This window comes from Macaca thibetana, chromosome 17 (assembly GCF_024542745.1).
Source record: "Macaca thibetana thibetana isolate TM-01 chromosome 17, ASM2454274v1, whole genome shotgun sequence".
NCBI lineage: Eukaryota > Metazoa > Chordata > Mammalia > Primates > Cercopithecidae > Macaca > Macaca thibetana.
Window position 1 is genome coordinate 81,148,946 of NC_065594.1, and position 13,667 is coordinate 81,162,612.

General features: G+C 37.6%; 1 protein-coding gene across 4 annotated transcripts in view; it reads right to left on the reverse strand.

The window, feature by feature from the left end:
• NALCN (sodium leak channel, non-selective) overlaps positions 1–13,667 on the reverse strand; it is a 358,280-nt gene that overhangs the window by 290,183 nt on the left and 54,430 nt on the right. The window lies entirely within an intron of this gene.

Consider the following 13,667-nt stretch of genomic DNA (forward strand, 5'->3'; position numbering starts at 1 on the left):
GTACAGCAAAGAGTGGGGGTGTGTGTGTGTGTGTGTGTGTGTGTGTGTGTGTGTGTGTATATATATATATATATATATATATATATATAGAGAGAGAGAGAGAGAGAGAGAGAGAGACACTGAGAGACTTTCTTTCTCTTATGTTGTAGGTACCAAATAATTGATGACAAGCATTGTTGATGAGGTTCATAGTATTTGTACCACACACTCTGAAACATAGAGTCAGGTCAGAATGAAGTGAAGATGGATCATTTGGCCTACATACAAGAATGAGAAATGAAGAGATATATGTGATGTGTCTGTCTAAAATCTTATCTTTCTGGCCCACCCAATTGTGGTAATTGGTAATATATATATGAGACCTTGAGAGACTCTCTCTCTCTCTCTCTCTATATATATATATATATGATGTTATTTGCAAAATTGTGTATTTGTATCTGAATATAGCTTTAAGATTCATAATTCACAAATGATATTCATAACATTAATTACATATTAAACATTCTCAAATGATATGTGATTCATCCCCACAATGGCTCTTCACAAGAATACTATTACCATGACGGTTTTGCCATTACAGACTGAGACCCAGATAAGCAAAGGAAGGAATTATTCTACAGATTTGCAAAGAATTGTTGACTTGTTTGAGGATTCATTGTGATTCACAAAATCACAATGAGAAGGTGTCTCAAGGTCTTGCTCTGTGGCCTTGTCTCACTGTGGGCACAAATTTTACTTCCCCACTTCTAAGCAATGTTGTATGATGAAAATCATTTTCTGTGCGGTACAAATACTATGAAACTCATCAATGATACTTGTCCTTCTGAGTGTTGGAAGGTGTCTAGTTTAGAAAGAATCAGATAAATAAGGAGAAATGGAAGGAACTCAAGGTATCCCATAGGAAAGAGAGATTATGAGGTGATTTAGTGATATCTCTAGGAATATTAGAATCCTTTAGGTGGATAATGACATAACCCATTTTTATCTTTCTTAGGAATAGGGTGGATATCAACTTGATATAAAGGATTTAGATATGCAATGGCTTTCCTGACAGCAAATACAGATAACATAGGATTGCTGACTGTAGACTCTCATTCTGGGTTGATGTTAAAAATGGACCCCAAATAGCTGCTATCTGAGGTAGCCCACACGGATTGTGCAGAGGACAAAGTCTGGGGTAGATGATTTCGGAAGCCTTCTAAACCCATGATTGTGTTACACTCATTTCCCACTACATCAAAGTTTCTAGGAATTTCTTAAATAGAGAACAACCCAAGACAGCCTCAGTCACGTCAGTTTATGGCCAAATTGAGGTAGACTTACTGGGTGACTCTTTTTCCTTTAACACCTTCTTACATTCAGTTGCTGCTTCTATCCCTTTTATAATATGCTTTCTCTAAAGTCTGACACCTAATTGTGCAATCCCTTAGCTATTTGCTGCCACCACACATATACACACGTACATAGTTTTACACACACACACACACACACACACACACACACACCCCTTGCCTGGTGATATTTGCCTACTTCTCAGTCATAAACAAAGCTCCAGAAACCTTACCCATGATTCAAACACCCTAAGCTATTCCTGTAGGGTTCTGCCCTTTGTTCACAGCAGGTGAGCTTATCTGTTTGCTGGTGTCAAGAAATAAGTCGTTAAATCATTGCTCCCTCTAGTCATATTTTAAGCTGGTCCTTTGGACCCCATCTGCAAAACCCAAGGGAAAGGCTCTAATTGTGGAAATTACCACAATTGGGGTGGGTCAGAAAGATAAGATTTTAGACAGACACGTTGTATATATCTCCCCATTTCTCATTCTTACATGTAGGCCAAATGATTCACCTTTGCTTCAGTCTGATCTGACTCTGGTTCAGAGTGTGTGGTACAAATACTATGAACCTCATCAACGATGCTTGTCGTCAATGATTTAGCACCTACAACATAACAGTAACATGGTAAGGAGACTGGGCTTCTGAGTTTCAGAGTGAGGCTTTCTGGGTTTGATCCCAGCTCTGCTATTTACTGGTTGTGTGACTTAAATAAGGCTCTAAGGGCCTCTAAGCTCAGTTTCCTCATCTGTAAGGTAGAGAGAGTAATCATAATTAAAAGCAAAGCTTGTGTGAGGGTTAAGTAAAGCAAACCAAGTAATGCACTTTGCATAGCACCTAATGTGTTGCAAATACTGTACTCAGTACATGCTTGATCTAAATGATTATTAATCATTACAATAATACAATGTAGCATAAATCCCAGCATGTAAAAACAGAACAATAAAGACTTGTTAAAAGAAGAGAAGAAACTTTGGCATGTTCATAGAACTATGCAGCTAAGAGATACTTTAGATCACCTAGTTCTTCATTTACTCTTGAAGGCAAAGTGAAGTTCAGAGAGGGAAGAGTCTACTAGCCCATCAAAATTACATATATTTTTAATTCCAAATACTTTTACAAATACAGTAGCAGAAATGTCTATGATAACACTCTGTCTACATGAAAAAGTTTCAAAAAAAAAAAATCACCTTGCAGGTATTTGGAGAAGAAATTGGACTTTGGAGCCAATCTTCGTGGGTGTGAGTTCTGACCCACTTATTACATGTGTGACTTAAGCATGCTTTAGTTTTCCAATCTATAATGGTGTGAAAATGTCTACCTCATAAGCCTGGGGTGAGATGTAAGTATTTACATCTGTAAAGTATATAAAACAGGTACTTGACAGACAATCAACGCTAGATGTTACCTACTGTTATGACAGTTTGAAAGTTGTAGATTTCCTAGATTGAAACTCCAGCCCTATGTGTACAGCCTCAGTTCTCCCACTTCCAAAATGAGGATAGTTTTTGCATTCTTTGTAGGGGCATGTTAATGATTAAATGAGACAATGTGCAACACTCAGAACGGCGCCAAAAATAAGTTAATCACTCAATAATTGTTAAAGGTTATGATTTTTAAAGTTAATTTATAAATATTAGAGTACTTTTTCTTTTTTTCTTCCTATTATATTTGCTTTTTTTCATATTAGTGCTGATACTCATTTTAAGTACAACTCTCACTAGATATTATTTTGAAGTCTTTGGCTTTGGAGGCAGCAGACTTGAAACATTTTTACCAACATCAAGCTATTAGCAAATGCTTACTAGAAACACATTTATTAGATGATTAATTGCCCTGGAACACACATATCTAAAACCACAAGGTAATTACTGTTTTTAAAAATTGAAATGAATGTCAAGAGTTTCAGAATATATATTTGTTAATCTTTGTTTCATTTTTTTCAGTTAACAAGAATCTTCCAGATTTTATTTTAATTTATTACCCTTAATTATTTCTGTAGTCATTTTCCCTCAGGTACTCCGGATAGAGAACAAGTGACTTTCTGGAGTTTGGGTGGGGTGGATGGAATTCTTGCCCCACCAGGCAAATCCTGGATATAGACAGTGATTCTTTCAGTGATAGTAAATATCCACTCATGTTTAAATGGGTTTCAAGACCAGCATTTCTTACTCATAGATTTCTTGAACAAAGTATCCACTTGTAGTCTCCCTCTTTTAATTTTTTAGCCCATTTCTGTGACCTCCAAGACACTGAAATTACTCTTGTTCACTTCTATATACTATATCCAATCAGAAGAATTTTAGTTTTATCTTCTGTGACCTCTCAGCAGTGCTCTGAATTGTTTTTGTGGTAGAAAAAATACTGGTCCCCTAAAGATGTCCCCATTCTAACATATGGAACCTGGGAGTAGATAATGTTGCATAGCAAAAGGGAACTAAAGTTATAGATGTGATTAAGGCTAAAGACATTAAATTTGGGAGATGATCCTGAATTATCCAGGTGGACCCAACCTAATCCCATGAATCCCTAACAGTAAAGAACCTTACCTGGCTGTGGTTGGAGAGAGATGTGAGTATGGGAGGAAGACAGAGATGCAACTCTGCTGGATTTGAAGGTGCTGGTTTGTCCATATTTCTTAGGCCATTCTGCTTTTCCATCTCCTCTAGTCTTGAGCTGACCTTTAGTCGTGAGCTGCTCTGAGCTCCGTCTTTGACTTTTCTCTTTTTTCATGATAACTCTCCCAGGCAATCTCATCCACTTTCATGATTTCTCAATTCTCTGTCATCCTATACATCGTTGTAGAGTCTTAGAGCTACATGCCCAACTGCTTACTAGATTTCTCCACTTGGCTACACCACAAGTACCTCCCGCTCAATAGGTCCCTTATTCAGTTTGAAATCCTAAACCAGAGTTCCCTATCATAACAAATAGGACCAGCTTCCAAACTGTGGAGCAAGCTTGAAGTCTTAGAATCTTGCTTGATACCTACTTCTCCCTCAACCCTCATAAGTAATCATCACATTCTCCAACATATTCTCAAAATATCTTTTAAGCTACTTTCATTCTCTCCAGCTCCCTCTCTACACACACTCTTATCTGGCCTTCTCACTGGCCACTCTGCCTCCCACTCTTAGCCTTTCTGACACATTTGGTACAAAGCACATGGAGACACGCTTCCTAATCACTGTCCTACTTTAACAGTGGCAAACCTGTAACATGGTCTGCAAGATCCTGAAGGATCTGGCTCCTCCCACACTTCAAACACCCCTTTGTACTCCCTTTTCCCCAAGTATCCTAGTATCTGACCATGTTGGCCTTTCCCAGATCCTGCCTAATGCAGGGTCTTCTCCTCTACTTGGAAGTCTCTCCTATTTTCTTTGGTTAACCCCATTTTTGTAGCCTTCAGGCCTCAGCTTGACTATCATTTTCTTGGGGGAGCCACTCCAAGACCCTTCCACTGGGCCAGGTTTCCCTGCTATAACTTCTCAAGGTACCCTCACTTTTTGTTTCTGGCACTTGAGACAAATGCAATTCATGTTTGTGTGGTCATCTGTTCATTGGATGTCTTCCAAACTCAACTGTTCCTTAGTGTAATTTCCAATTCCATGATGTCCCTGACACAGAGTCTATGATAGTTAAATGTAAGTATCAGCTTGACTAAAGTATGGTGCCTGGCTGTTTGGTCAAACACCAGTCTAGATGTTGTTGTGAAGGTATTTTATAGTTGTGATTAACACTTAAATTGATAGACTTGGAGTAAAGCATGTTACCCTCCATAATGTGAGTGGGACTCATCTTATTAATAGGAAAGATTTTGACTTCTTAGCAATGAGAGGTCACTGGCCTACCACATCTTTGGCAGAGCCTTTCGCCTGCCACATCAGCTTCTGCTGAAATGTCCAGGCTGCCCTGAAGATTTTGGTCTTAACAGTCTACAAAATTATATGAGCCAATTCCTTAAAGTAAATCTCTTTATATCTGTATCTGTATCTATAGACACATATCTTTTGAGCTAAGCCAACATATATATATATACACACACACATATATATAATATGTAAAATATATTCTATATTCTATATTCTCTCTGGAGAAACGTAATATATAGTGGATGTTTAATAATTATTTTCTGAATAAATGAATGAATGTGTCTTTCTACCATTATTTAAATCTATGGTGAATTATTTATTTGTAAACTACAGAAACTCTTTAATAAGTAGATCTGTTGTTTTATGCATTTTTAAGTGTAATAATCCACAAATTGGCACTGATTTTCAATGTTTTAAATGTCTGGCTTTAGTAATTTCCATGTATCAAAATGAGTGCTAGAATCCCTGTGAGCAGCCAATTGTTTTTTAAAAAGCCTTCAATTATCCTCCTAGCACATGTTTGCCTGTTTGTTTTCAATTCTTAACAAAACATTCTATTTACAAATAACATTTTGTAGGAGTTTGAGATCTGAGAAAATGTGTTCTAAACTTGTTACTAAAATTGTTGATAATGGCCACAAACAATACCTCAGGACCTCAGAGTCCTGTGGTTTTAAGTTATTCATAACTCTTAGTGGTGCAGAGCACCGAGCTGTGTATCACAACACAAAAATGATCATCTCAGTTCAGTGATTAACTCACTTAATTACCTTGGGCGATTCACTTGAAACATTTCAGCCTCAGTTTCCTCATCTGAAAAATGAGAAACTTTCCAGCTGTTTAAAAAACAATTCCCAGAAGGACCTCATAACACTTTCATATAAAAGAAAAGGGATATACTTCGAGTGAAAGCATGCAGCCCATAATTCAACATATGCTTCACTGTGCATAGTTCTCCTCTCACCACAAGGCTCACCGACAAAGGCCATAGCTTCAGACTTCACGTTAAGATTCCTCTCTTCGTTATTCACAATATTGTCTTTCTCTACATATCTGGAACTACCGTCACTGCTTTTTGCACTGCACTAAGTGTTGGGCTTCTGTAATCACTGTCATTAATGAATATGACTATGCTTATGATGACTTAGCCTCTTTTCAGAAAATTTTTCCAGTATTCGTAGGGGAGCACTTAATTGTATTTGAATGTCTGTTTATTAATTTATAATAATTATTTTTGACAAGCTTACTCTATGCCACACAGCATGCTAGGAATGGAGATGAATAAAAGGAATAAAGTGGACTCAGGGACTTTACTGCACAGTGTAAGAGAGAATAAGAAAGTAATGACCACAGGACAGTGTGATAAATGCTTTGCTTTAAGAGCTATCTATATGCTCCTGATGTTAACTGAAGTTCAAAGCAGAAACATCAATTACGACTACAGGTGGCAGATGGTGGACACTGGGAAAACCTTGCAACAGGGTGTTGCTTGCAGTGACTATTATTAAAGGATCAACAGGTACTAGTTCTAGTGATGGAATAAACAGCATAGCATTCTGGAAAGTGAAAATGTCAGAGCCTGCATTTGCATATAAGAGAGAAAGTGAGTGAGAGAAAGCGAGAGAGAGCTTTTCACCTTTTCTCTGGTGAGTGTAGCTGTTTGGTGAGATACAAGGATTGTTAAAAAGCAGCTGTTATCATATAAAAGTGATTTTTAAACTACACTGTTAGAGATTTACAAATTAGGGTAAAAGATAAGGATTTGTGCTACCCTAAATGGATACTGTGACTGATGCAGCATGAGCTGGTTGTAACATGTTCCTAGTATGTGAGAAAGGACAAAAAAGGTCAAAAGATACTCACAAAATAAATTATTACTAAATTTACTTGCTAGATTTTCACAATATATACCTATGATAGGAATTTATACATAGCAATTTTGTTTACACTGTTATTACCTTTTTTGTTAAAAATCTAAAGACAAGCAGGCTAAGAATGACTTCTTGGTATCGAAATTTGATCCATTTGTTGTAAAAGATATTTGCAGAGCCCAAGCTACAGTATATTTCTGAAGCTGGCATTCCATAAGAAATTGTCAATGATGTAAATAAGTAAGTAGCCCAACAAATCCACATGCAACAGATAACACTATACAACTTGAGCATTTTGTTTTTCATTGCACCTGTAAGTCTTCATTTTTATTTATATTGTATGTTCTAGAAATAAATCAAAAATGGAGGAACACAATTCTAAATAAACCCATGGAGAAAATTACACCCACACACAATCATACATAGACACAGGCACAAACTTTTACACTCAAGAGAATAATGAATGTAGCCTTTGATACCTTACATGGTCCTTGTCTTGCCTTTTGTGGCAGACATAAAAATTTAGCAAGACATATTATCTTGCTAAAAGCTGACCCCTTGATTGAGAGGTTTTCCTGGTCATTGCATGTACCTACAGAAGACTTAGTCTGGCTGTTACCGCCTTTCAGCTTCATTTCAGACAATCATCTGATTTCATTTTCACTCCTATTAGCTTCCTCTTGTCAGGATTAATTATAAACTCCTATGAATTGGTCTGGCTAATTCTAATGCTGGATGCTTTGGAAAACTAATCCCAGCCTAGAAAGCAAGAGTCTTATTTGCAGAGATGAATTATTTATTGATTTCGGAAAACTTTTAATGGCTCTGCCTGGACTTTTAGTGGAACTGCAAAACAAGATAAATATTCTGAAGCAGGCAATAATATTGATATCACACCTCTTTTAATGAACAAGTTAACCTGGCACATTTTTTTTCTAGGAAATAAGTTGTAAAACTGAGTATTTTAATATGATTTTCTTACTCTTTTCACTCATTACTGAAAGGGTTGGTAGGCAAAGTTGTAAAGAATTGTAGCCAGCATGCATAAAAATGGTAAAATTAAGTATTTTTTCAAATATTGTGACTATGAAATTTAAGTGACAGTGCAGTACATGATTTTATTTTAAAGGAATATTTTAAATAGCTATCTTGTTATATCTGAATAGCTTTTTAAAATAATATATTTTCCCCAAGTTGACTCCCTCAACTACTTTGCCAATATGGATAAGGGATAGTGCACCTGTCAGGAGCCAGGAGACTGCAGCTGGGTTAGGATAAGGCAATGAGAGGGCACAAACATATTCAAAATAATATCAGAAAAGTTGGTCGGGTGTAGTGGCTCACGCCTGTAATCCCAGCACTTTGGGAGCCGAGGCAGGCGGATCACTTAAGGTCAGGAATTCAAGACCAGCCTGGCCAACACAGGAAAACCCGTCTGTACTAAAAATATGAAAGTTAGCCAGGTTTGGTAGTGCACACCTGTAATCCCAGCTACTCGGGAGGCTGAGGCAGGAGAATCGCTTGAACCCAGCGGGTGGAGGTTGCAGTGAGCCGATATCATGCCACTAAACTACAGCCTGGGCAACAGAGTGAGATTCCATCTCAAAAAGAGAAGAGAAGAGAAGAGAAAAGAAGAGAAGAGAAGAGAAGAAGAAAAGAAAAGCTAAGCATCAGGACACAGAGGATGCACTGATCAGCTCCAAACTAGAAATGTGAAACCATTTGAGGTTATAAGGCAATCTGCTGTCTTTGATTTTTAAAATCTAGGCCAACAGATCCTCACGCAGCAACTTTTCTCCTTTTGCTCTAGGAATTGGAAGATACGGGGTGACAATATATATATGTAAAGAGAGCTGGTTGACATAATGGAAAGGGGCCACCAGAATTTGGGGCCAAGCATAACAGGACTTCAGTTGGTAATTTAGCCAATTAACTTTGGCAAGGAACAATTTCCTCATCTTTCTCGTGAAGATCAAATTTATGAAACTGCATTATAAATTAGCAATTGCGTATATAAATCACCTCTTACATACTTGGAGGTCAAAATATATTTATGTGAATTGAATGTGGTTTGACTGAGTTGTATGGCTGGAGAGAGGCAATTTTTTTCCACTCCAATAAGCTTCCATCCTTTCAAGATGGCCAGACACACTAACGGCTCCCTGATATAGTTTGGATATTTGTCCTTGCCCAAAACTCATTGAAGTATACTCCTCAGTGCTGGAGATGGGGCCTGGTGGGAGGTGATTGGATCACAGGGGCAGATCCCTCATGAATGGCTTGGGCCATCCCCTAGGTGATCAATGAGTTCCTGCTCTGAGTTCACAGGGGATCTGGTCATTTACAAGTGTAGGGCACCTCCCCTCCACTATCTCTCGCTCTTGCTCTCATTCTTGTCATGCGATGTGCCTGCTCCCCATCTGCCTTCTGCCATGATGGTAAGCTTCCTGAGTCCTCATCAGAAACTGAGCAGGTGCCCAGGGCCATGCTTCCTGTACAGCCTGGAAAACCATGAGCCAATTAAACCTTTCCTCTTTATAAAATACCCAGTCTCCAAATTGGATAAAGAGTTAAGATCCATTGGTATGCCGTATTCAGGGGACCCATCTCATGTGCAACGACACACATAGGCTCAAAATAAAGGGATGGAGGAAAATTTACCAAGCAAATGGAAAGAAAAAAAAAAAAAGGAGGGGCTGCAATCCTAGTCTGTGAGAAAACAGACTTTAAACCAACAAAGATCAAAAAAGACAAAGAATGGCATTACTTAATGGTAAAGGGATTAATTCAACAAGAAGCGCTAAATATCCTAAATATATATACACCCAATACAGGAGCACCTAGATTCATAAAACAAGTTCTTAGAGATCCACAGAGGAACTTGGACTCCCACAAAATAATAGTGGGAGACTTTAACACCCCACTGTCAATATTAGACAGATCAATGAGACAGAAAATTAACAAGGATATTCAGGACTTGAACTCAGCTCTGGATCAAGTGGACCTAATAAATGTCTACAGAACTCTCAACCCCAAATCAACAGAATATACATTCTTCTCCATGCTACATGGCACTTATTCTAAAATCAACCACATAATTGGAAGTAAAACACTCCTCAGCAAATGCAAAATAACTGAACTCATAACAGTCTCTCAGACTACAGTGCAATCAAATTAGAACTCAAGATTAAGAAACTCACTCAAAACAACACAATTACAAGGAAGTTGAACAACCTGCTCCGGAATGACTCCTGGGTAAATAATGAAGTTAAGGCAGAAATCAAGAGGTTCTTTGAAACCAATGAGAACAAACAGACAACGTACCAGAATATCTGGGACACAGCTAAACAGTGTTAAGAAGGAAATTTATAGCACTAAATGCCCACATCAGAAAGCTAGAAAGATCTCAAATGGATACCCTAACATCACAATTAACAGAACTAGAGAAGCAAGAGCAAACAAATCTAAAAACTAGCCGAAGACAAGAAATAACTAAGATCAGAGCAGAACTGAAGGAGATAGTGACACAAGAAGTCATTCAAAAAATTAATGAATACCAGAGCTGGGTCTCTTGAAAAAAGTAATAAAATAGATAGACTGCTAGCTAAACTGATAAAGAAGAAAAGAGAGAAGAATCAAATAGACACAATAAAAAATGATAACGGGGATATCACCACTGACCCCACAGAAATACAAAATACCATCAGAATACTATAAACACCTCTACCGAAATAAACTAGAAAATCTAGAAGAAATGGATAAATTCCTGGACACACACACCCTCCCAAGAAGTCAGCTCCCTAAATAGACCAATAACAAGTTCTGAAATTTAGGTACTAATTAATAGCCTACCACCCAATAAAAGCCCAGGACCAGACAGATTCACAGCCGAATTCTACCAGAGGTACAAAGAGGAGCTGGTATCATTCCTTCTGAAACTATTCCAAAAAATTGAAAAGGAGGGACTCCTTCCTAATTCATTTTATGAGGTCAGCATCATCCTGATAGCAAACCTGGCAGAGACACAACAACAATAAAAAGAAAACATCAGGCCATTATCCCTGATGAACATCAATGCAAAAATCCTCAATAAAATACTGGCAAACTGAATCCAACAGCACATCAAAAAGCTTACCCACCACAAACAAGTCGGCTTCATCTCTGAGGTGTAAGTCTGGTTCAGCATACACAAATCAATAAGTATAATTCATCACATAAACAGAACCAGAGACAAAAGCCACACGATTATCTCAATAGATGCAGAAAAGGCCTTTGATAAAATTCAACAACTCTTCATGTTAAAAGCTTTCAATAAACTAGGTATTGATGGAACATATCTCAAAATAAAAAGTGCTATTTGTGACAAACCCACAGCCAATATCATACTGAATGGGCAAAAGCTGGAAGCATTCCTTTTGAAAACTGGCACAAGACAAGGATGCCCTCTCTCACCACTCGTGTTCAACATAGTATTGGAAGTTTCGGCCAGGGCAATCAGTCAAGAGAAAGAAATAAAGGGTATTTAAATAGGAAGAGAGAAAGTGAAATTTTCTGTTTCCAGATGACATGATTCTGTGTTTACAAAACCCCCTTGTCTCAGCCCCAAAACTCCTTAACCTGATAAGCAACTTTAGCAAATCTCAGGATATAAAATCGATGTGCAAAAATCACAAGTATTCCTATACACCAAAAACACATAAGCAGAGAGCCAAATCATGAGTGAACTCCCATTCACAATTGCTACAAAGAGAATAAAATACTTAGGAATACAACTTACAAGGGATGTGAAGGACCTCTTCAAGAACTACAAACTTCTGCTCAAGGGAATAAGAGAAGACACAAACAAATGGAAAACCATTCCATCCTCATGGATAGGAAAAATCAGTATCATGAAAATGGTCATATTGCTTAAAATAAATTATAGATTCAATGCTATTCCCATTGACATTCTTCACAGAATTAGAAAAAACTACCCTAAATTTCATATGGAACCACAAAGAACCTGTATAGCTAAGACAATCTTTGGCAAAAAGAACAAAGCTGGAGGCATCATGTTACTTGACTTCAAACTATACTACAAGGCTACAGTAACCAAAACAGCATGGTACTGGTACCAAAACAGACATATAGACCAATGGAACAGAACAGAGACCTCAGAAATAACACCACGCATCTACAACCATCTGATCTTCGACAAACCTGACAAAAACAAGCAGAGGGAAAGGATTCCCCATTTAATAAATGGTGCTGAGAAAACTTGCTACCCATATGCAGAAAACTAAAACTGGAACCCCTTATACCTTATACAAAAATTAACTCAAGATGGATTAAAGACTTAAATGTTAAACCCATAACCATAAAAACCCTAGAAGAAAACTTAGACAATACCATTCAGGACATAGACATGGACAATGATTTCATGACAAAAATGCTAAAAGCAATGGCAAGAAAAGCCAAAATAGACAAATGGGATCTAATTAAACTAGACGCACTAAAGAGCTTATGCACAGCAAAACAATCATCAGAGTGAACAGGTAACCTACAGAATGGGAGAAAATTTTTTCAATCTACCCATCTGACAAAGGTCTAATACCCAGAATCTATAAGAAATGTAGACAAATTTGCAAGAAAAAAGAAACAACCCCATCAAAAGGTGAACAAAGGATATGAACAGACTCTTCTCAAAAGAAGACATTTATGCATCCAACAAACATGAGAAAAGCTCAACATCACTGATCATTAAAGAAATGCAAATCAAAACCACAATGAGACACCCTCTTACACCAGTCAGAACGGCGATTATTAAAAAGTCAAGAAACAATAAATGCTGGCGAGGATGTGGAGAAATAGGAATGCTTTTACACTGTTGGTAGGAATGTAAATTAGTTCAACCATTGTGGAAGACAATGTAATGATTCATCAAGGATCGAGAACCAGAAATACCATTTGACCCAGCTATCCCATTACTGGGTATATACCCAAAAGAATATAAATCATTCAACTGTAAAGATACATGTACATGTATGTTTACTGCAACACTATTTACAATAGCAAAGACATGGAACCAACACAAATACCCATCAATGATAGACTGGACTAAGCAAATGTGGGACATATACACCATAGAATACTATGCAGCCATTAAAAGAAATGAGATCATATCCTTTGCAGGGACGTGGATGAAGCTGGAAGCTATCATCTTCAGCAAACTAACACAGGATCAGAAAACCAAACAGTGCATGTTCTCACTCATAAGTGGGAGTTGAACAATGAGAACATATGGACACAGGGAAGGCAATGACACATACTGGGGTCTGTCGGCGGGTTGGGGGGCAGCGGGAGGGACAGCATTAGGACAATGCATGCAGGGCTTAAAACCTAGATGATGGGTTGATAGGTCCAGCAAACCACCATGGCACATGTATACCTATGTAGCAAACCTGCACATTCTGCACATGTACCCCAGAACTTCAAGTAAATTTTTTAAAAAGCAAACAAGTAAATAAATAGATACAAAGCAGAAAAAAAGAAGAAAATACTTATTTAACAGGATGGCATTTATTACCCAGAAAGTTCTGAAAAAAATTATTAG